Source organism: Ambystoma mexicanum, unplaced genomic scaffold (genome assembly GCF_040938575.1).
Source record: "Ambystoma mexicanum isolate Mex_15411 unplaced genomic scaffold, UKY_AmexF1_1 Mex_scaf20, whole genome shotgun sequence".
Classification (NCBI taxonomy): domain Eukaryota; kingdom Metazoa; phylum Chordata; class Amphibia; order Caudata; family Ambystomatidae; genus Ambystoma; species Ambystoma mexicanum.
In genome coordinates this window covers 154,910-178,719 of record NW_027182434.1, presented here as the reverse complement: position 1 = coordinate 178,719, position 23,810 = coordinate 154,910, and the positions used below count along the sequence as shown (strand labels likewise).

Here is a 23,810-nt window from a genome sequence, read left to right as displayed (position 1 = left end):
ATGAAGGAAGAGGTCAACGTTACGTTCTTCTTTAAAATGCAAGGCCAGGAAAAGTGGCAGCGGTGGGATTTGAACCCACGCCTCCGAAGAGACTGGAGCCTTAATCCAGCACCTTAGACCGCTCGGCCACGCTACCTCCCTGCTAGTCGCCGAAAGCGGAACTTGACCCGTTGCCCGGCCCGCTTTAGTGCTTTGCCTTTTCTCCTTGGAAAGTCTGGAGACAGGCAGTGGAAGGGCAGGCAAACTGTCAGGTGCGCAGAGGAGGGGAGACCATGAGGCAAGGTGGGAGTTGGGGGCAAGAAGTGAGAAAAAAACTAATCGCAAGCTAGGGCAGGATTCGGAAAGTGAAGCCGAAAAGGGGCTTAGCATGCAGCCCAGGGGTTTCTTTGACTGTCCTAAGCCCACAGGGACTTTGCCGTCCTCAGCTCATGAGACTTGAGATGGGTAGCTTGATTTGCTGAGGAAATGCGGGATGACAGATTCAACTCTGGAGTCAAACATAGCCCGGAACTATCGCCTTAAACTGAGTTTTAAGCCTGGTGCCGATAAAAAGAAAGAAATTAGCCTTAGATCGGGCAAGCCGTTTGACGGGGGAAAATGAGACCCCCTAGGCCATCTAGGTGGTCGCTGGATGCTGTGCAGACATCAGCAGCTGTTCATTTCATGCCCTCACGTCTCCTCGTTAGTATAGTGGTCAGTATCCCCGCCTGTCACGCGGGAGACCGGCCCCGACGGGGAGGTTAAACCTTTTCTGGATTTTTTTTAGTTCTTGACAAATATTCTTGAAGATTAGGCTGAGTCAAGTAGGGAATGGGTGCCAAGAACTGACTCTTTAAGAAAAAAGCACCGGCAACGCTAGTCATCGTACAATATTTGTGCACAATTGCTTACATTAGGCGGCCGGTCCACTTTATTGAGTCCCCCTCAGCACCATTTAGTACTCCTGTTGTCTGCGAAGTCCAAATTGTAACCCTGAATCAGTTCCTCTTCTGACCCTTTGTATCATGTTACATGACGAGTAATGATCACCTGTTAGCTTTATCCCTAATTATAACTCTCACTCTTTCCCTGCATCTAACCCTAGCTCTAATCCCATCATTAACCTCGGTCCGGGCACACGCGTGAACCCTTACTCTCATCTCAGCCTCTCCTGGTGATACATCACACCTGGGATCGTTTGCTCCCTGTGGGCTGTGGGAAATTTGCTACCAGCACGCCCTGGAAGTGGGGCTCATTCCGCTGCAACGGGAGGTCTTCCCAGGACGCGTCACAGCTCAACGCAAGAGCTCCTGGGTTTCGAAGGCTCTTGCAGCAAGTCTTCACAAAGCAGCAGGGAGCGCCGTTCCAGATGGGAAACTTGAGACTGGATGTCCAGAAAAGCAAGACGTCAGAAGCGAAACCTTTTTCCTGCAGGGTGTGGCATACCATCCGCTTGCTCATTGCGACAGAGGTGGCACTAATGAAGGAAGAGGTCAACGTTACGTTCTTCTTTAAAATGCAAGGCCAGGAAAAGTGGCAGCGGTGGGATTTGAACCCACGCCTCCGAAGAGACTGGAGCCTTAATCCAGCGCCTTAGACCGCTCGGCCACGCTACCTCCCTGCTAGTCGCCGAAAGCGGAACTTGACCCGTTGCCCGGCCCGCTTTAGTGCTTTGCCTTTTCTCCTTGGAAAGTCTGGAGACAGGCAGTGGAAGGGCAGGCAAACTGTCAGGTGCGCAGAGGAGGGGAGACCATGAGGCAAGGTGGGAGATGGGGGCAAGAAGTGAGAAAAAAACTAATCGCAAGCTAGGGCAGGATTCGGAAAGTGAAGCCGAAAAGGGGCTTAGCATGCAGCCCAGGGGTTTCTTTGACTGTCCTAAGCCCACAGGGACTTTGCCGTCCTCAGCTCATGAGACTTGAGATGGGTAGCTTGATTTGCTGAGGAAATGCGGGATGACAGATTCAACTCTGGAGTCAAACATAGCCCGGAACTATCGCCTTAAACTGAGTTTTAAGCCTGGTGCCGATAAAAAGAAAGAAATTAGCCTTAGATCGGGCAAGCCGTTTGACGGGGGAAAATGAGACCCCCTAGGCCATCTAGGTGGTCGCTGGATGCTGTGCAGACATCAGCAGCTGTTCATTTCATGCCCTCACGTCTCCTCGTTAGTATAGTGGTCAGTATCCCCGCCTGTCACGCGGGAGACCGGGGTTCAATTCCCCGACGGGGAGGTTAAACCTTTTCTGGATTTTTTTTAGTTCTTGACAAATATTCTTGAAGATTAGGCTGAGTCAAGTAGGGAATGGGTGCCAAGAACTGACTCTTTAAGAAAAAAGCACCGGCAACGCTAGTCATCGTACAATATTTGTGCACAATTGCTTACATTAGGCGGCCGGTCCACTTTATTGAGTCCCCCTCAGCACCATTTAGTGCTCCTGTTGTCTGCGAAGTCCAAATTGTAACCCTGAATCAGTTCCTCTTCTGACCCTTTGTATCATGTTACATGACGAGTAATGATCACCTGTTAGCTTTATCCCTAATTATAACTCTCACTCTTTCCCTGCATCTAACCCTAGCTCTAATCCCATCATTAACCTCGGTCCGGGCACACGCGTGAACCCTTACTCTCATCTCAGCCTCTCCTGGTGATACATCACACCTGGGATCGTTTGCTCCCTGTGGGCTGTGGGAAATTTGCTACCAGCACGCCCTGGAAGTGGGGCTCATTCCGCTGCAACGGGAGGTCTTCCCAGGACGCGTCACAGCTCAACGCAAGAGCTCCTGGGTTTCGAAGGCTCTTGCAGCAAGCCTTCACAAAGCAGCAGGGAGCGCCGTTCCAGATGGGAAACTTGAGACTGGATGTCCAGAAAAGCAAGACGTCAGAAGCGAAACCTTTTTCCTGCAGGGTGTGGCATACCATCCGCTTGCTCATTGCGACAGAGGTGGCACTAATGAAGGAAGAGGTCAACGTTACGTTCTTCTTTAAAATGCAAGGCCAGGAAAAGTTGCAGCGGTGGGATTTGAACCCACGCCTCCGAAGAGACTGGAGCCTTAATCCAGCGCCTTAGACCGCTCGGCCACGCTACCTCCCTGCTAGTCGCCGAAAGCGGAACTTGACCCGTTGCCCGGCCCGCTTTAGTGCTTTGCCTTTTCTCCTTGGAAAGTCTGGAGACAGGCAGTGGAAGGGCAGGCAAACTGTCAGGTGCGCAGAGGAGGGGAGACCATGAGGCAAGGTGGGAGATGGGGGCAAGAAGTGAGAAAAAAACTAATCGCAAGCTAGGGCAGGATTCGGAAAGTGAAGCCGAAAAGGGGCTTAGCATGCAGCCCAGGGGTTTCTTTGACTGTCCTAAGCCCACAGGGACTTTGCCGTCCTCAGCTCATGAGACTTGAGATGGGTAGCTTGATTTGCTGAGGAAATGCGGGATGACAGATTCAACTCTGGAGTCAAACATAGCCCGGAACTATCGCCTTAAACTGAGTTTTAAGCCTGGTGCCGATAAAAAGAAAGAAATTAGCCTTAGATCGGGCAAGCCGTTTGACGGGGGAAAATGAGACCCCCTAGGCCATCTAGGTGGTCGCTGGATGCTGTGCAGACATCAGCAGCTGTTCATTTCATGCCCTCACGTCTCCTCGTTAGTATAGTGGTCAGTATCCCCGCCTGTCACGCGGGAGACCGGGGTTCAATTCCCCGACGGGGAGGTTAAACCTTTTCTGGATTTTTTTTAGTTCTTGACAAATATTCTTGAAGATTAGGCTGAGTCAAGTAGGGAATGGGTGCCAAGAACTGACTCTTTAAGAAAAAAGCACCGGCAACGCTAGTCATCGTACAATATTTGTGCACAATTGCTTACATTAGGCGGCCGGTCCACTTTATTGAGTCCCCCTCAGCACCATTTAGTGCTCCTGTTGTCTGCGAAGTCCAAATTGTAACCCTGAATCAGTTCCTCTTCTGACCCTTTGTATCATGTTACATGACGAGTAATGATCACCTGTTAGCTTTATCCCTAATTATAACTCTCACTCTTTCCCTGCATCTAACCCTAGCTCTAATCCCATCATTAACCTCGGTCCGGGCACACGCGTGAACCCTTACTCTCATCTCAGCCTCTCCTGGTGATACATCACACCTGGGATCGTTTGCTCCCTGTGGGCTGTGGGAAATTTGCTACCAGCACGCCCTGGAAGTGGGGCTCATTCCGCTGCAACGGGAGGTCTTCCCAGGACGCGTCACAGCTCAACGCAAGAGCTCCTGGGTTTCGAAGGCTCTTGCAGCAAGCCTTCACAAAGCAGCAGGGAGCGCCGTTCCAGATGGGAAACTTGAGACTGGATGTCCAGAAAAGCAAGACGTCAGAAGCGAAACCTTTTTCCTGCAGGGTGTGGCATACCATCCGCTTGCTCATTGCGACAGAGGTGGCACTAATGAAGGAAGAGGTCAACGTTACGTTCTTCTTTAAAATGCAAGGCCAGGAAAAGTGGCAGCGGTGGGATTTGAACCCACGCCTCCGAAGAGACTGGAGCCTTAATCCAGCGCCTTAGACCGCTCGGCCACGCTACCTCCCTGCTAGTCGCCGAAAGCGGAACTTGACCCGTTGCCCGGCCCGCTTTAGTGCTTTGCCTTTTCTCCTTGGAAAGTCTGGAGACAGGCAGTGGAAGGGCAGGCAAACTGTCAGGTGCGCAGAGGAGGGGAGACCATGAGGCAAGGTGGGAGATGGGGGCAAGAAGTGAGAAAAAAACGAATCGCAAGCTAGGGCAGGATTCGGAAAGTGAAGCCGAAAAGGGGCTTAGCATGCAGCCCAGGGGTTTCTTTGACTGTCCTAAGCCCACAGGGACTTTGCCGTCCTCAGCTCATGAGACTTGAGATGGGTAGCTTGATTTGCTGAGGAAATGCGGGATGACAGATTCAACTCTGGAGTCAAACATAGCCCGGAACTATCGCCTTAAACTGAGTTTTAAGCCTGGTGCCGATAAAAAGAAAGAAATTAGCCTTAGATCGGGCAAGCCGTTTGACGGGGGAAAATGAGACCCCCTAGGCCATCTAGGTGGTCGCTGGATGCTGTGCAGACATCAGCAGCTGTTCATTTCATGCCCTCACGTCTCCTCGTTAGTATAGTGGTCAGTATCCCCGCCTGTCACGCGGGAGACCGGGGTTCAATTCCCCGACGGGGAGGTTAAACCTTTTCTGGATTTTTTTTAGTTCTTGACAAATATTCTTGAAGATTAGGCTGAGTCAAGTAGGGAATGGGTGCCAAGAACTGACTCTTTAAGAAAAAAGCACCGGCAACGCTAGTCATCGTACAATATTTGTGCACAATTGCTTACATTAGGCGGCCGGTCCACTTTATTGAGTCCCCCTCAGCACCATTTAGTGCTCCTGTTGTCTGCGAAGTCCAAATTGTAACCCTGAATCAGTTCCTCTTCTGACCCTTTGTATCATGTTACATGACGAGTAATGATCACCTGTTAGCTTTATCCCTAATTATAACTCTCACTCTTTCCCTGCATCTAACCCTAGCTCTAATCCCATCATTAACCTCGGTCCGGGCACACGCGTGAACCCTTACTCTCATCTCAGCCTCTCCTGGTGATACATCACACCTGGGATCGTTTGCTCCCTGTGGGCTGTGGGAAATTTGCTACCAGCACGCCCTGGAAGTGGGGCTCATTCCGCTGCAACGGGAGGTCTTCCCAGGACGCGTCACAGCTCAACGCAAGAGCTCCTGGGTTTCGAAGGCTCTTGCAGCAAGCCTTCACAAAGCAGCAGGGAGCGCCGTTCCAGATGGGAAACTTGAGACTGGATGTCCAGAAAAGCAAGACGTCAGAAGCGAAACCTTTTTCCTGCAGGGTGTGGCATACCATCCGCTTGCTCATTGCGACAGAGGTGGCACTAATGAAGGAAGAGGTCAACGTTACGTTCTTCTTTAAAATGCAAGGCCAGGAAAAGTGGCAGCGGTGGGATTTGAACCCACGCCTCCGAAGAGACTGGAGCCTTAATCCAGCGCCTTAGACCGCTCGGCCACGCTACCTCCCTGCTAGTCGCCAAAAGCGGAACTTGACCCGTTGCCCGGCCCGCTTTAGTGCTTTGCCTTTTCTCCTTGGAAAGTCTGGAGACAGGCAGTGGAAGGGCAGGCAAACTGTCAGGTGCGCAGAGGAGGGGAGACCATGAGGCAAGGTGGGAGATGGGGGCAAGAAGTGAGAAAAAAACTAATCGCAAGCTAGGGCAGGATTCGGAAAGTGAAGCCGAAAAGGGGCTTAGCATGCAGCCCAGGGGTTTCTTTGACTGTCCTAAGCCCACAGGGACTTTGCCGTCCTCAGCTCATGAGACTTGAGATGGGTAGCTTGATTTGCTGAGGAAATGCGGGATGACAGATTCAACTCTGGAGTCAAACATAGCCCGGAACTATCGCCTTAAACTGAGTTTTAAGCCTGGTGCCGATAAAAAGAAAGAAATTAGCCTTAGATCGGGCAAGCCGTTTGACGGGGGAAAATGAGACCCCCTAGGCCATCTAGGTGGTCGCTGGATGCTGTGCAGACATCAGCAGCTGTTCATTTCATGCCCTCAAGTCTCCTCGTTAGTATAGTGGTCAGTATCCCCGCCTGTCACGCGGGAGACGGGGAGGTTAAACCTTTTCTGGATTTTTTTTAGTTCTTGACAAATATTCTTGAAGATTAGGCTGAGTCAAGTAGGGAATGGGTGCCAAGAACTGACTCTTTAAGAAAAAAGCACCGGCAACGCTAGTCATCGTACAATATTTGTGCACAATTGCTTACATTAGGCGGCCGGTCCACTTTATTGAGTCCCCCTCAGCACCATTTAGTGCTCCTGTTGTCTGCGAAGTCCAAATTGTAACCCTGAATCAGTTCCTCTTCTGACCCTTTGTATCATGTTACATGACGAGTAATGATCACCTGTTAGCTTTATCCCTAATTATAACTCTCACTCTTTCCCTGCATCTAACCCTAGCTCTAATCCCATCATTAACCTCGGTCCGGGCACACGCGTGAACCCTTACTCTCATCTCAGCCTCTCCTGGTGATACATCACACCTGGGATCGTTTGCTCCCTGTGGGCTGTGGGAAATTTGCTACCAGCACGCCCTGGAAGTGGGGCTCATTCCGCTGCAACGGGAGGTCTTCCCAGGACGCGTCACAGCTCAACGCAAGAGCTCCTGGGTTTCGAAGGCTCTTGCAGCAAGCCTTCACAAAGCAGCAGGGAGCGCCGTTCCAGATGGGAAACTTGAGACTGGATGTCCAGAAAAGCAAGACGTCAGAAGCGAAACCTTTTTCCTGCAGGGTGTGGCATACCATCCGCTTGCTCATTGCGACAGAGCTGGCACTAATGAAGGAAGAGGTCAACGTTACGTTCTTCTTTAAAATGCAAGGCCAGGAAAAGTGGCAGCGGTGGGATTTGAACCCACGCCTCCGAAGAGACTGGAGCCTTAATCCAGCACCTTAGACCGCTCGGCCACGCTACCTCCCTGCTAGTCGCCGAAAGCGGAACTTGACCCGTTGCCCGGCCCGCTTTAGTGCTTTGCCTTTTCTCCTTGGAAAGTCTGGAGACAGGCAGTGGAAGGGCAGGCAAACTGTCAGGTGCGCAGAGGAGGGGAGACCATGAGGCAAGGTGGGAGTTGGGGGCAAGAAGTGAGAAAAAAACTAATCGCAAGCTAGGGCAGGATTCGGAAAGTGAAGCCGAAAAGGGGCTTAGCATGCAGCCCAGGGGTTTCTTTGACTGTCCTAAGCCCACAGGGACTTTGCCGTCCTCAGCTCATGAGACTTGAGATGGGTAGCTTGATTTGCTGAGGAAATGCGGGATGACAGATTCAACTCTGGAGTCAAACATAGCCCGGAACTATCGCCTTAAACTGAGTTTTAAGCCTGGTGCCGATAAAAAGAAAGAAATTAGCCTTAGATCGGGCAAGCCGTTTGACGGGGGAAAATGAGACCCCCTAGGCCATCTAGGTGGTCGCTGGATGCTGTGCAGACATCAGCAGCTGTTCATTTCATGCCCTCACGTCTCCTCGTTAGTATAGTGGTCAGTATCCCCGCCTGTCACGCGGGACGGGGAGGTTAAACCTTTTCTGGATTTTTTTTAGTTCTTGACAAATATTCTTGAAGATTAGGCTGAGTCAAGTAGGGAATGGGTGCCAAGAACTGACTCTTTAAGAAAAAAGCACCGGCAACGCTAGTCATCGTACAATATTTGTGCACAATTGCTTACATTAGGCGGCCAGTCCACTTTATTGAGTCCCCCTCAGCACCATTTAGTGCTCCTGTTGTCTGCGAAGTCCAAATTGTAACCCTGAATCAGTTCCTCTTCTGACCCTTTGTATCATGTTACATGACGAGTAATGATCACCTGTTAGCTTTATCCCTAATTATAACTCTCACTCTTTCCCTGCATCTAACCCTAGCTCTAATCCCATCATTAACCTCGGTCCGGGCACACGCGTGAACCCTTACTCTCATCTCAGCCTCTCCTGGTGATACATCACACCTGGGATCGTTTGCTCCCTGTGGGCTGTGGGAAATTTGCTACCAGCACGCCCTGGAAGTGGGGCTCATTCCGCTGCAACGGGAGGTCTTCCCAGGACGCGTCACAGCTCAACGCAAGAGCTCCTGGGTTTCGAAGGCTCTTGCAGCAAGCCTTCACAAAGCAGCAGGGAGCGCCGTTCCAGATGGGAAACTTGAGACTGGATGTCCAGAAAAGCAAGACGTCAGAAGCGAAACCTTTTTCCTGCAGGGTGTGGCATACCATCCGCTTGCTCATTGCGACAGAGGTGGCACTAATGAAGGAAGAGGTCAACGTTACGTTCTTCTTTAAAATGCAAGGCCAGGAAAAGTGGCAGCGGTGGGATTTGAACCCACGCCTCCGAAGAGACTGGAGCCTTAATCCAGCGCCTTAGACCGCTCGGCCACGCTACCTCCCTGCTAGTCGCCGAAAGCGGAACTTGACCCGTTGCCCGGCCCGCTTTAGTGCTTTGCCTTTTCTCCTTGGAAAGTCTGGAGACAGGCAGTGGAAGGGCAGGCAAACTGTCAGGTGCGCAGAGGAGGGGAGACCATGAGGCAAGGTGGGAGATGGGGGCAAGAAGTGAGAAAAAAACTAATCGCAAGCTAGGGCAGGATTCGGAAAGTGAAGCCGAAAAGGGGCTTAGCATGCAGCCCAGGGGTTTCTTTGACTGTCCTAAGCCCACAGGGACTTTGCCGTCCTCAGCTCATGAGACTTGAGATGGGTAGCTTGATTTGCTGAGGAAATGCGGGATGACAGATTCAACTCTGGAGTCAAACATAGCCCGGAACTATCGCCTTAAACTGAGTTTTAAGCCTGGTGCCGATAAAAAGAAAGAAATTAGCCTTAGATCGGGCAAGCCGTTTGACGGGGGAAAATGAGACCCCCTAGGCCATCTAGGTGGTCGCTGGATGCTGTGCAGACATCAGCAGCTGTTCATTTCATGCCCTCACGTCTCCTCGTTAGTATAGTGGTCAGTATCCCCGCCTGTCACGCGGGAGACCGGGGTTCCCTGACGGGGAGGTTAAACCTTTTCTGGATTTTTTTTAGTTCTTGACAAATATTCTTGAAGATTAGGCTGAGTCAAGTAGGGAATGGGTGCCAAGAACTGACTCTTTAAGAAAAAAGCACCGGCAACGCTAGTCATCGTACAATATTTGTGCACAATTGCTTACATTAGGCGGCCGGTCCACTTTATTGAGTCCCCCTCAGCACCATTTAGTGCTCCTGTTGTCTGCGAAGTCCAAATTGTAACCCTGAATCAGTTCCTCTTCTGACCCTTTGTATCATGTTACATGACGAGTAATGATCACCTGTTAGCTTTATCCCTAATTATAACTCTCACTCTTTCCCTGCATCTAACCCTAGCTCTAATCCCATCATTAACCTCGGTCCGGGCACACGCGTGAACCCTTACTCTCATCTCAGCCTCTCCTGGTGATACATCACACCTGGGATCGTTTGCTCCCTGTGGGCTGTGGGAAATTTGCTACCAGCACGCCCTGGAAGTGGGGCTCATTCCGCTGCAACGGGAGGTCTTCCCAGGACGCGTCACAGCTCAACGCAAGAGCTCCTGGGTTTCGAAGGCTCTTGCAGCAAGTCTTCACAAAGCAGCAGGGAGCGCCGTTCCAGATGGGAAACTTGAGACTGGATGTCCAGAAAAGCAAGACGTCAGAAGCGAAACCTTTTTCCTGCAGGGTGTGGCATACCATCCGCTTGCTCATTGCGACAGAGGTGGCACTAATGAAGGAAGAGGTCAACGTTACGTTCTTCTTTAAAATGCAAGGCCAGGAAAAGTGGCAGCGGTGGGATTTGAACCCACGCCTCCGAAGAGACTGGAGCCTTAATCCAGCGCCTTAGACCGCTCGGCCACGCTACCTCCCTGCTAGTCGCCGAAAGCGGAACTTGACCCGTTGCCCGGCCCGCTTTAGTGCTTTGCCTTTTCTCCTTGGAAAGTCTGGAGACAGGCAGTGGAAGGGCAGGCAAACTGTCAGGTGCGCAGAGGAGGGGAGACCATGAGGCAAGGTGGGAGATGGGGGCAAGAAGTGAGAAAAAAACTAATCGCAAGCTAGGGCAGGATTCGGAAAGTGAAGCCGAAAAGGGGCTTAGCATGCAGCCCAGGGGTTTCTTTGACTGTCCTAAGCCCACAGGGACTTTGCCGTCCTCAGCTCATGAGACTTGAGATGGGTAGCTTGATTTGCTGAGGAAATGCGGGATGACAGATTCAACTCTGGAGTCAAACATAGCCCGGAACTATCGCCTTAAACTGAGTTTTAAGCCTGGTGCCGATAAAAAGAAAGAAATTAGCCTTAGATCGGGCAAGCCGTTTGACGGGGGAAAATGAGACCCCCTAGGCCATCTAGGTGGTCGCTGGATGCTGTGCAGACATCAGCAGCTGTTCATTTCATGCCCTCACGTCTCCTCGTTAGTATAGTGGTCAGGGGTTCAATTCCCCGACGGGGAGGTTAAACCTTTTCTGGATTTTTTTTAGTTCTTGACAAATATTCTTGAAGATTAGGCTGAGTCAAGTAGGGAATGGGTGCCAAGAACTGACTCTTTAAGAAAAAAGCACCGGCAACGCTAGTCATCGTACAATATTTGTGCACAATTGCTTACATTAGGCGGCCGGTCCACTTTATTGAGTCCCCCTCAGCACCATTTAGTGCTCCTGTTGTCTGCGAAGTCCAAATTGTAACCCTGAATCAGTTCCTCTTCTGACCCTTTGTATCATGTTACATGACGAGTAATGATCACCTGTTAGCTTTATCCCTAATTATAACTCTCACTCTTTCCCTGCATCTAACCCTAGCTCTAATCCCATCATTAACCTCGGTCCGGGCACACGCGTGAACCCTTACTCTCATCTCAGCCTCTCCTGGTGATACATCACACCTGGGATCGTTTGCTCCCTGTGGGCTGTGGGAAATTTGCTACCAGCACGCCCTGGAAGTGGGGCTCATTCCGCTGCAACGGGAGGTCTTCCCAGGACGCGTCACAGCTCAACGCAAGAGCTCCTGGGTTTCGAAGGCTCTTGCAGCAAGCCTTCACAAAGCAGCAGGGAGCGCCGTTCCAGATGGGAAACTTGAGACTGGATGTCCAGAAAAGCAAGACGTCAGAAGCGAAACCTTTTTCCTGCAGGGTGTGGCATACCATCCGCTTGCTCATTGCGACAGAGGTGGCACTAATGAAGGAAGAGGTCAACGTTACGTTCTTCTTTAAAATGCAAGGCCAGGAAAAGTGGCAGCGGTGGGATTTGAACCCACGCCTCCGAAGAGACTGGAGCCTTAATCCAGTGCCTTAGACCGCTCGGCCACGCTACCTCCCTGCTAGTCGCCGAAAGCGGAACTTGACCCGTTGCCCGGCCCGCTTTAGTGCTTTGCCTTTTCTCCTTGGAAAGTCTGGAGACAGGCAGTGGAAGGGCAGGCAAACTGTCAGGTGCGCAGAGGAGGGGAGACCATGAGGCAAGGTGGGAGATGGGGGCAAGAAGTGAGAAAAAAACTAATCGCAAGCTAGGGCAGGATTCGGAAAGTGAAGCCGAAAAGGGGCTTAGCATGCAGCCCAGGGGTTTCTTTGACTGTCCTAAGCCCACAGGGACTTTGCCGTCCTCAGCTCATGAGACTTGAGATGGGTAGCTTGATTTGCTGAGGAAATGCGGGATGACAGATTCAACTCTGGAGTCAAACATAGCCCGGAACTATCGCCTTAAACTGAGTTTTAAGCCTGGTGCCGATAAAAAGAAAGAAATTAGCCTTAGATCGGGCAAGCCGTTTGACGGGGGAAAATGAGACCCCCTAGGCCATCTAGGTGGTCGCTGGATGCTGTGCAGACATCAGCAGCTGTTCATTTCATGCCCTCACGTCTCCTCGTTAGTATAGTGGTCAGTATCCCCGCCTGTCACGCGGGAGACCGGGGTTCCCTGACGGGGAGGTTAAACCTTTTCTGGATTTTTTTTAGTTCTTGACAAATATTCTTGAAGATTAGGCTGAGTCAAGTAGGGAATGGGTGCCAAGAACTGACTCTTTAAGAAAAAAGCACCGGCAACGCTAGTCATCGTACAATATTTGTGCACAATTGCTTACATTAGGCGGCCGGTCCACTTTATTGAGTCCCCCTCAGCACCATTTAGTGCTCCTGTTGTCTGCGAAGTCCAAATTGTAACCCTGAATCAGTTCCTCTTCTGACCCTTTGTATCATGTTACATGACGAGTAATGATCACCTGTTAGCTTTATCCCTAATTATAACTCTCACTCTTTCCCTGCATCTAACCCTAGCTCTAATCCCATCATTAACCTCGGTCCGGGCACACGCGTGAACCCTTACTCTCATCTCAGCCTCTCCTGGTGATACATCACACCTGGGATCGTTTGCTCCCTGTGGGCTGTGGGAAATTTGCTACCAGCACGCCCTGGAAGTGGGGCTCATTCCGCTGCAACGGGAGGTCTTCCCAGGACGCGTCACAGCTCAACGCAAGAGCTCCTGGGTTTCGAAGGCTCTTGCAGCAAGTCTTCACAAAGCAGCAGCGAGCGCCGTTCCAGATGGGAAACTTGAGACTGGATGTCCAGAAAAGCAAGACGTCAGAAGCGAAACCTTTTTCCTGCAGGGTGTGGCATACCATCCGCTTGCTCATTGCGACAGAGGTGGCACTAATGAAGGAAGAGGTCAACGTTACGTTCTTCTTTAAAATGCAAGGCCAGGAAAAGTGGCAGCGGTGGGATTTGAACCCACGCCTCCGAAGAGACTGGAGCCTTAATCCAGCGCCTTAGACCGCTCGGCCACGCTACCTCCCTGCTAGTCGCCGAAAGCGGAACTTGACCCGTTGCCCGGCCCGCTTTAGTGCTTTGCCTTTTCTCCTTGGAAAGTCTGGAGACAGGCAGTGGAAGGGCAGGCAAACTGTCAGGTGCGCAGAGGAGGGGAGACCATGAGGCAAGGTGGGAGATGGGGGCAAGAAGTGAGAAAAAAACTAATCGCAAGCTAGGGCAGGATTCGGAAAGTGAAGCCGAAAAGGGGCTTAGCATGCAGCCCAGGGGTTTCTTTGACTGTCCTAAGCCCACAGGGACTTTGCCGTCCTCAGCTCATGAGACTTGAGATGGGTAGCTTGATTTGCTGAGGAAATGCGGGATGACAGATTCAACTCTGGAGTCAAACATAGCCCGGAACTATCGCCTTAAACTGAGTTTTAAGCCTGGTGCCGATAAAAAGAAAGAAATTAGCCTTAGATCGGGCAAGCCGTTTGACGGGGGAAAATGAGACCCCCTAGGCCATCTAGGTGGTCGCTGGATGCTGTGCAGACATCAGCAGCTGTTCATTTCATGCCCTCACGTCTCCTCGTTAGTATAGTGGTCAGTATCCCCGCCTGTCACGCGGGAGACCGGGGTTCGGGAGACCGGGGTTCAATTCCCCGACGGGGAGGTTAAACCTTTTCTGGATTTTTTTTAGTTCTTGACAAATATTCTTGAAGATTAGGCTGAGTCAAGTAGGGAATGGGTGCCAAGAACTGACTCTTTAAGAAAAAAGCACCGGCAACGCTAGTCATCGTACAATATTTGTGCACAATTGCTTACATTAGGCGGCCGGTCCACTTTATTGAGTCCCCCTCAGCACCATTTAGTGCTCCTGTTGTCTGCGAAGTCCAAATTGTAACCCTGAATCAGTTCCTCTTCTGACCCTTTGTATCATGTTACATGACGAGTAATGATCACCTGTTAGCTTTATCCCTAATTATAACTCTCACTCTTTCCCTGCATCTAACCCTAGCTCTAATCCCATCATTAACCTCGGTCCGGGCACACGCGTGAACCCTTACTCTCATCTCAGCCTCTCCTGGTGATACATCACACCTGGGATCGTTTGCTCCCTGTGGGCTGTGGGAAATTTGCTACCAGCACGCCCTGGAAGTGGGGCTCATTCCGCTGCAACGGGAGGTCTTCCCAGGACGCGTCACAGCTCAACGCAAGAGCTCCTGGGTTTCGAAGGCTCTTGCAGCAAGCCTTCACAAAGCAGCAGGGAGCGCCGTTCCAGATGGGAAACTTGAGACTGGATGTCCAGAAAAGCAAGACGTCAGAAGCGAAACCTTTTTCCTGCAGGGTGTGGCATACCATCCGCTTGCTCATTGCGACAGAGGTGGCACTAATGAAGGAAGAGGTCAACGTTACGTTCTTCTTTAAAATGCAAGGCCAGGAAAAGTGGCAGCGGTGGGATTTGAACCCACGCCTCCGAAGAGACTGGAGCCTTAATCCAGCGCCTTAGACCGCTCGGCCACGCTACCTCCCTGCTAGTCGCCGAAAGCGGAACTTGACCCGTTGCCCGGCCCGCTTTAGTGCTTTGCCTTTTCTCCTTGGAAAGTCTGGAGACAGGCAGTGGAAGGGCAGGCAAACTGTCAGGTGCGCAGAGGAGGGGAGACCATGAGGCAAGGTGGGAGATGGGGGCAAGAAGTGAGAAAAAAACTAATCGCAAGCTAGGGCAGGATTCGGAAAGTGAAGCCGAAAAGGGGCTTAGCATGCAGCCCAGGGGTTTCTTTGACTGTCCTAAGCCCACAGGGACTTTGCCGTCCTCAGCTCATGAGACTTGAGATGGGTAGCTTGATTTGCTGAGGAAATGCGGGATGACAGATTCAACTCTGGAGTCAAACATAGCCCGGAACTATCGCCTTAAACTGAGTTTTAAGCCTGGTGCCGATAAAAAGAAAGAAATTAGCCTTAGATCGGGCAAGCCGTTTGACGGGGGAAAATGAGACCCCCTAGGCCATCTAGGTGGTCGCTGGATGCTGTGCAGACATCAGCAGCTGTTCATTTCATGCCCTCACGTCTCCTCGTTAGTATAGTGGTCAGTATCCCCGCCTGTCACGCGGGAGACCCCCGACGGGGAGGTTAAACCGTTTCTGGATTTTTTTTAGTTCTTGACAAATATTCTTGAAGATTAGGCTGAGTCAAGTAGGGAATGGGTGCCAAGAACTGACTCTTTAAGAAAAAAGCACCGGCAACGCTAGTCATCGTACAATATTTGTGCACAATTGCTTACATTAGGCGGCCGGTCCACTTTATTGAGTCCCCCTCAGCACCATTTAGTGCTCCTGTTGTCTGCGAAGTCCAAATTGTAACCCTGAATCAGTTCCTCTTCTGACCCTTTGTATCATGTTACATGACGAGTAATGATCACCTGTTAGCTTTATCCCTAATTATAACTCTCACTCTTTCCCTGCATCTAACCCTAGCTCTAATCCCATCATTAACCTCGGTCCGGGCACACGCGTGAACCCTTACTCTCATCTCAGCCTCTCCTGGTGATACATCACACCTGGGATCGTTTGCTCCCTGTGGGCTGTGGGAAATTTGCTACCAGCACGCCCTGGAAGTGGGGCTCATTCCGCTGCAACGGGAGGTCTTCCCAGGACGCGTCACAGCTCAACGCAAGAGCTCCTGGGTTTCGAAGGCTCTTGCAGCAAGCCTTCACAAAGCAGCAGGGAGCGCCGTTCCAGATGGGAAACTTGAGACTGGATGTCCAGAAAAGCAAGACGTCAGAAGCGAAACCTTTTTCCTGCAGGGTGTGGCATACCATCCGCTTGCTCATTGCGACAGAGCTGGCACTAATGAAGGAAGAGGTCAACGTTACGTTCTTCTTTAAAATGCAAGGCCAGGAAAAGTGGCAGCGGTGGGATTTGAACCCACGCCTCCGAAGAGACTGGAGCCTTAATCCAGCACCTTAGACCGCTTGGCCACGCTACCTCCCTGCTAGTCGCCGAAAGCGGAACTTGACCCGTTGCCCGGCCCGCTTTAGTGCTTTGCCTTTTCTCCTTGGAAAGTCTGGAGACAGGCAGTGGAAGGGCAGGCAAACTGTCAGGTGCGCAGAGGAGGGGAGACCATGAGGCAAGGTGGGAGTTGGGGGCAAGAAGTGAGAAAAAAACTAATCGCAAGCTAGGGCAGGATTCGGAAAGTGAAGCCGAAAAGGGGCTTAGCATGCAGCCCAGGGGTTTCTTTGACTGTCCTAAGCCCACAGGGACTTTGCCGTCCTCAGCTCATGAGACTTGAGATGGGTAGCTTGATTTGCTGAGGAAATGCGGGATGACAGATTCAACTCTGGAGTCAAACATAGCCCGGAACTATCGCCTTAAACTGAGTTTTAAGCCTGGTGCCGATAAAAAGAAAGAAATTAGCCTTAGATCGGGCAAGCCGTTTGACGGGGGAAAATGAGACCCCCTAGGCCATCTAGGTGGTCGCTGGATGCTGTGCAGACATCAGCAGCTGTTCATTTCATGCCCTCACGTCTCCTCGTTAGTATAGTGGTCAGTATCCCCGCCTGTCACGCGGGAGACCCCCGACGGGGAGGTTAAACCTTTTCTGGATTTTTTTTAGTTCTTGACAAATATTCTTGAAGATTAGGCTGAGTCAAGTAGGGAATGGGTGCCAAGAACTGACTCTTTAAGAAAAAAGCACCGGCAACGCTAGTCATCGTACAATATTTGTGCACAATTGCTTACATTAGGCGGCCGGTCCACTTTATTGAGTCCCCCTCAGCACCATTTAGTGCTCCTGTTGTCTGCGAAGTCCAAATTGTAACCCTGAATCAGTTCCTCTTCTGACCCTTTGTATCATGTTACATGACGAGTAATGATCACCTGTTAGCTTTATCCCTAATTATAACTCTCACTCTTTCCCTGCATCTAACCCTAGCTCTAATCCCATCATTAACCTCGGTCCGGGCACACGCGTGAACCCTTACTCTCATCTCAGCCTCTCCTGGTGATACATCACACCTGGGATCGTTTGCTCCCTGTGGGCTGTGGGAAATTTGCTACCAGCACGCCCTGGAAGTGGGGCTCATTCCGCTGCAACGGGAGGTCTTCCCAGGACGCGTCACAGCTCAACGCAAGAGCTCCTGGGTTTCGAAGGCTCTTGCAGCAAGTCTTCACAAAGCAGCAGGGAGCGCCGTTCCAGATGGGAAACTTGAGACTGGATGTCCAGAAAAGCAAGACGTCAGAAGCGAAACCTTTTTCCTGCAGGGTGTGGCATACCATCCGCTTGCTCATTGCGACAGAGGTGGCACTAATGAAGGAAGAGGTCAACGTTACGTTCTTCTTTAAAATGCAAGGCCAGGAAAAGTGGCAGCGGTGGGATTTGAACCCACGCCTCCGAAGAGACTGGAGCCTTAATCCAGCGCCTTAGACCGCTCGGCCACGCTACCTCCCTGCTAGTCGCAGAAAGCGGAACTTGACCCGTTGCCCGGCCCGCTTTAGTGCTTTGCCTTTTCTCCTTGGAAAGTCTGGAGACAGGCAGTGGAAGGGCAGGCAAACTGTCAGGTGCGCAGAGGAGGGGAGACCATGAGGCAAGGTGGGAGATGGGGGCAAGAAGTGAGAAAAAAACTAATCGCAGGCTAGGGCAGGATTCGGAAAGTGAAGCCGAAAAGGGGCTTAGCATGCAGCCCAGGGGTTTCTTTGACTGTCCTAAGCCCACAGGGACTTTGCCGTCCTCAGCTCATGAGACTTGAGATGGGTAGCTTGATTTGCTGAGGAAATGCGGGATGACAGATTCAACTCTGGAGTCAAACATAGCCCGGAACTATCGCCTTAAACTGAGTTTTAAGCCTGGTGCCGATAAAAAGAAAGAAATTAGCCTTAGATCGGGCAAGCCGTTTGACGGGGGAAAATGAGACCCCCTAGGCCATCTAGGTGGTCGCTGGATGCTGTGCAGACATCAGCAGCTGTTCATTTCATGCCCTCACGTCTCCTCGTTAGTATAGTGGTCAGTATCCCCGCCTGTCACGCGGGAGACCGGGGTTCAATTCCCCGACGGGGAGGTTAAACCTTTTCTGGATTTTTTTTAGTTCTTGACAAATATTCTTGAAGATTAGGCTGAGTCAAGTAGGGAATGGGTGCCAAGAACTGACTCTTTAAGAAAAAAGCACCGGCAACGCTAGTCATCGTACAATATTTGTGCACAATTGCTTACATTAGGCGGCCGGTCCACTTTATTGAGTCCCCCTCAGCACCATTTAGTGCTCCTGTTGTCTGCGAAGTCCAAATTGTAACCCTGAATCAGTTCCTCTTCTGACCCTTTGTATCATGTTACATGACGAGTAATGATCACCTGTTAGCTTTATCCCTAATTATAACTCTCACTCTTTCCCTGCATCTAACCCTAGCTCTAATCCCATCATTAACCTCGGTCCGGGCACACGCGTGAACCCTTACTCTCATCTCAGCCTCTCCTGGTGATACATCACACCTGGGATCGTTTGCTCCCTGTGGGCTGTGGGAAATTTGCTACCAGCACGCCCTGGAAGTGGGGCTCATTCCGCTGCAACGGGAGGTCTTCCCAGGACGCGTCACAGCTCAACGCAAGAGCTCCTGGGTTTCGAAGGCTCTTGCAGCAAGCCTTCACAAAGCAGCAGGGAGCGCCGTTCCAGATGGGAAACTTGAGACTGGATGTCCAGAAAAGCAAGACGTCAGAAGCGAAACCTTTTTCCTGCAGGGTGTGGCATACCATCCGCTTGCTCATTGCGACAGAGGTGGCACTAATGAAGGAAGAGGTCAACGTTACGTTCTTCTTTAAAATGCAAGGCCAGGAAAAGTGGCAGCGGTGGGATTTGAACCCACGCCTCCGAAGAGACTGGAGCCTTAATCCAGCGCCTTAGACCGCTCGGCCACGCTACCTCCCTGCTAGTCGCCGAAAGCGGAACTTGACCCGTTGCCCGGCCCGCTTTAGTGCTTTGCCTTTTCTCCTTGGAAAGTCTGGAGACAGGCAGTGGAAGGGCAGGCAAACTGTCAGGTGCGCAGAGGAGGGGAGACCATGAGGCAAGGTGGGAGATGGGGGCAAGAAGTGAGAAAAAAACTAATCGCAAGCTAGGGCAGGATTCGGAAAGTGAAGCCGAAAAGGGGCTTAGCATGCAGCCCAGGGGTTTCTTTGACTGTCCTAAGCCCACAGGGACTTTGCCGTCCTCAGCTCATGAGACTTGAGATGGGTAGCTTGATTTGCTGAGGAAATGCGGGATGACAGATTCAACTCTGGAGTCAAACATAGCCCGGAACTATCGCCTTAAACTGAGTTTTAAGCCTGGTGCCGATAAAAAGAAAGAAATTAGCCTTAGATCGGGCAAGCCGTTTGACGGGGGAAAATGAGACCCCCTAGGCCATCTAGGTGGTCGCTGGATGCTGTGCAGAATTCAGCAGCTGTTCATTTCATGCCCTCACGTCTCCTCGTTAGTATAGTGGTCAGTATCCCCGCCTGTCACGCGGGAGACCGGGGTTCCCCGACGGGGAGGTTAAACCTTTTCTGGATTTTTTTTAGTTCTTGACAAATATTCTTGAAGATTAGGCTGAGTCAAGTAGGGAATGGGTGCCAAGAACTGACTCTTTAAGAAAAAAGCACCGGCAACGCTAGTCATCGTACAATATTTGTGCACAATTGCTTACATTAGGCGGCCGGTCCACTTTATTGAGTCCCCCTCAGCACCATTTAGTGCTCCTGTTGTCTGCGAAGTCCAAATTGTAACCCTGAATCAGTTCCTCTTCTGACCCTTTGTATCATGTTACATGACGAGTAATGATCACCTGTTAGCTTTATCCCTAATTATAACTCTCACTCTTTCCCTGCATCTAACCCTAGCTCTAATCCCATCATTAACCTCGGTCCGGGCACACGCGTGAACCCTTACTCTCATCTCAGCCTCTCCTGGTGATACATCACACCTGGGATCGTTTGCTCCCTGTGGGCTGTGGGAAATTTGCTACCAGCACGCCCTGGAAGTGGGGCTCATTCCGCTGCAACGGGAGGTCTTCCCAGGACGCGTCACAGCTCAACGCAAGAGCTCCTGGGTTTCGAAGGCTCTTGCAGCAAGTCTTCACAAAGCAGCAGGGAGCGCCGTTCCAGATGGGAAACTTGAGACTGGATGTCCAGAAAAGCAAGACGTCAGAAGCGAAACCTTTTTCCTGCAGGGTGTGGCATACCATCCGCTTGCTCATTGCGACAGAGGTGGCACTAATGAAGGAAGAGGTCAACGTTACGTTCTTCTTTAAAATGCAAGGCCAGGAAAAGTGGCAGCGGTGGGATTTGAACCCACGCCTCCGAAGAGACTGGAGCCTTAATCCAGCGCCTTAGACCGCTCGGCCACGCTACCTCCCTGCTAGTCGCCGAAAGCGGAACTTGACCCGTTGCCCGGCCCGCTTTAGTGCTTTGCCTTTTCTCCTTGGAAAGTCTGGAGACAGGCAGTGGAAGGGCAGGCAAACTGTCAGGTGCGCAGAGGAGGGGAGACCATGAGGCAAGGTGGGAGATGGGGGCAAGAAGTGAGGAAAAAACTAATCGCAAGCTAGGGCAGGATTCGGAAAGTGAAGCCGAAAAGGGGCTTAGCATGCAGCCCAGGGGTTTCTTTGACTGTCCTAAGCCCACAGGGACTTTGCCGTCCTCAGCTCATGAGACTTGAGATGGGTAGCTTGATTTGCTGAGGAAATGCGGGATGACAGATTCAACTCTGGAGTCAAACATAGCCCGGAACTATCGCCTTAAACTGAGTTTTAAGCCTGGTGCCGATAAAAAGAAAGAAATTAGCCTTAGATCGGGCAAGCCGTTTGACGGGGGAAAATGAGACCCCCTAGGCCATCTAGGTGGTCGCTGGATGCTGTGCAGACATCAGCAGCTGTTCATTTCATGCCCTCACGTCTCCTCGTTAGTATAGTGGTCAGTATCCCGCGTGACCGGGGTTCAATTCCCCGACGGGGAGGTTAAACCTTTTCTGGATTTTTTTTAGTTCTTGACAAATATTCTTGAAGATTAGGCTGAGTCAAGTAGGGAATGGGTGCCAAGAACTGACTCTTTAAGAAAAAAGCACCGGCAACGCTAGTCATCGTACAATATTTGTGCACAATTGCTTACATTAGGCGGCCGGTCCACTTTATTGAGTCCCCCTCAGCACCATTTAGTGCTCCTGTTGTCTGCGAAGTCCAAATTGTAACCCTGAATCAGTTCCTCTTCTGACCCTTTGTATCATGTTACATGACGAGTAATGATCACCTGTTAGATTTATCCCTAATTATAACTCTCACTCTTTCCCTGCATCTAACCCTAGCTCTAATCCCATCATTAACCTCGGTCCGGGCACACGCGTGAACCCTTACTCTCATCTCAGCCTCTCCTGGTGATACATCACACCTGGGATCGTTTGCTCCCTGTGGGCTGTGGGAAATTTGCTACCAGCACGCCCTGGAAGTGGGGCTCATTCCGCTGCAACGGGAGGTCTTCCCAGGACGCGTCACAGCTCAACGCAAGAGCTCCTGGGTTTCGAAGGCTCTTGCAGCAAGCCTTCACAAAGCAGCAGGGAGCGCCGTTCCAGATGGGAAACTTGAGACTGGATGTCCAGAAAAGCAAGACGTCAGAAGCGAAACCTTTTTCCTGCAGGGTGTGGCATACCATCCGCTTGCTCATTGCGACAGAGGTGGCACTAATGAAGGAAGAGGTCAACGTTACGTTCTTCTTTAAAATGCAAGGCCAGGAAAAGTGGCAGCGGTGGGATTTGAACCCACGCCTCCGAAGAGACTGGAGCCTTAATCCAGCGCCTTAGACCGCTCGGCCACGCTACCTCCCTGCTAGTCGCCGAAAGCGGAACTTGACCCGTTGCCCGGCCCGCTTTAGTGCTTTGCCTTTTCTCCTTGGAAAGTCTGGAGACAGGCAGTGGAAGGGCAGGCAAACTGTCAGGTGCGCAGAGGAGGGGAGACCATGAGGCAAGGTGGGAGATGGGGGCAAGAAGTGAGGAAAAAACTAATCGCAAGCTAGGGCAGGATTCGGAAAGTGAAGCCGAAAAGGGGCTTAGCATGCAGCCCAGGGGTTTCTTTGACTGTCCTAAGCCCACAGGGACTTTGCCGTCCTCAGCTCATGAGACTTGAGATGGGTAGCTTGATTTGCTGAGGAAATGCGGGATGACAGATTCAACTCTGGAGTCAAACATAGCCCGGAACTATCGCCTTAAACTGAGTTTTAAGCCTGGTGCCGATAAAAAGAAAGAAATTAGCCTTAGATCGGGCAAGCCGTTTGACGGGGGAAAATGAGACCCCCTAGGCCATCTAGGTGGTCGCTGGATGCTGTGCAGACATCAGCAGCTGTTCATTTCGTGCCCTCACGTCTCCTCGTTAGTATAGTGGTCAGTATCCCGGCCTGTCACGCGGGAGACCGAGGTTCAATTCCCCGACGGGGAGGTTAAACCTTTTCTGGATTTTTTTTAGTTCTTGACAAATATTCTTGAAGATTAGGCTGAGTCAAGTAGGGAATGGGTGCCAAGAACTGACTCTTTAAGAAAAAAGCACCGGCAACGCTAGTCATCGTACAATATTTGTGCACAATTGCTTACATTAGGCGGCCGGTCCACTTTATTGAGTCCCCCTCAGCACCATTTAGTGCTCCTGTTGTCTGCGAAGTCCAAATTGTAACCCTGAATCAGTTCCTCTTCTGACCCTTTGTATCATGTTACATGACGAGTAATGATCACCTGTTAGCTTTATCCCTAATTATAACTCTCACTCTTTCCCTGCATCTAACCCTAGCTCTAATCCCATCATTAACCTCGGTCCGGGCACACGCGTGAACCCTTACTCTCATCTCAGCCTCTCCTGGTGATACATCACACCTGGGATCGTTTGCTCCCTGTGGGCTGTGGGAAATTTGCTACCAGCACGCCCTGGAAGTGGGGCTCATTCCGCTGCAACGGGAGGTCTTCCCAGGACGCGTCACAGCTCAACGCAAGAGCTCCTGGGTTTCGAAGGCTCTTGCAGCAAGCCTTCACAAAGCAGCAGGGAGCGCCGTTCCAGATGGGAAACTTGAGACTGGATGTCCAGAAAAGCAAGACGTCAGAAGCGAAACCTTTTTCCTGCAGGGTGTGGCATACCATCCGCTTGCTCATTGCGACAGAGGTGGCACTAATGAAGGAAGAGGTCAACGTTACGTTCTTCTTTAAAATGCAAGGCCAGGAAAAGTGGCAGCGGTGGGATTTGAACCCACGCCTCCGAAGAGACTGGAGCCTTAATCCAGCGCCTTAGACCGCTCGGCCACGCTACCTCCCTGCTAGTCGCCGAAAGCGGAACTTGACCCGTTGCCCGGCCCGCTTTAGTGCTTTGCCTTTTCTCCTTGGAAAGTCTGGAGACAGGCAGTGGAAGGGCAGGCAAACTGTCAGGTGCGCAGAGGAGGGGAGACCATGAGGCAAGGTGGGAGATGGGGGCAAGAAGTGAGAAAAAAACTAATCGCAAGCTAGGGCAGGATTCGGAAAGTGAAGCCGAAAAGGGGCTTAGCATGCAGCCCAGGGGTTTCTTTGACTGTCCTAAGCCCACAGGGACTTTGCCGTCCTCAGCTCATGAGA

The 23,810-nt window shown here is 51.4% G+C and overlaps 4 non-coding genes across 4 annotated transcripts; all 4 read left to right on the top strand.

Annotated features, from left to right (window-relative positions):
• Positions 1 to 2,135: 2,135 nt before the first annotated feature.
• Positions 2,136 to 2,207, top strand: TRNAD-GUC (transfer RNA aspartic acid (anticodon GUC)). Its single transcript has one exon. It is a non-coding gene; the product is annotated as a tRNA-Asp (tRNA).
• A 1,396-nt stretch (positions 2,208 to 3,603) lies between these two features.
• Positions 3,604 to 3,675, top strand: TRNAD-GUC (transfer RNA aspartic acid (anticodon GUC)). The gene has a single exon. It is a non-coding gene; the product is annotated as a tRNA-Asp (tRNA).
• Positions 3,676 to 5,071: 1,396 nt separating this feature from the next.
• Positions 5,072 to 5,143, top strand: TRNAD-GUC (transfer RNA aspartic acid (anticodon GUC)). The gene has a single exon. It is a non-coding gene; the product is annotated as a tRNA-Asp (tRNA).
• Positions 5,144 to 18,197: 13,054 nt separating this feature from the next.
• On the top strand, positions 18,198 to 18,269 carry TRNAD-GUC (transfer RNA aspartic acid (anticodon GUC)). The gene has a single exon. It is a non-coding gene; the product is annotated as a tRNA-Asp (tRNA).
• Positions 18,270 to 23,810: the final 5,541 nt, after the last annotated feature.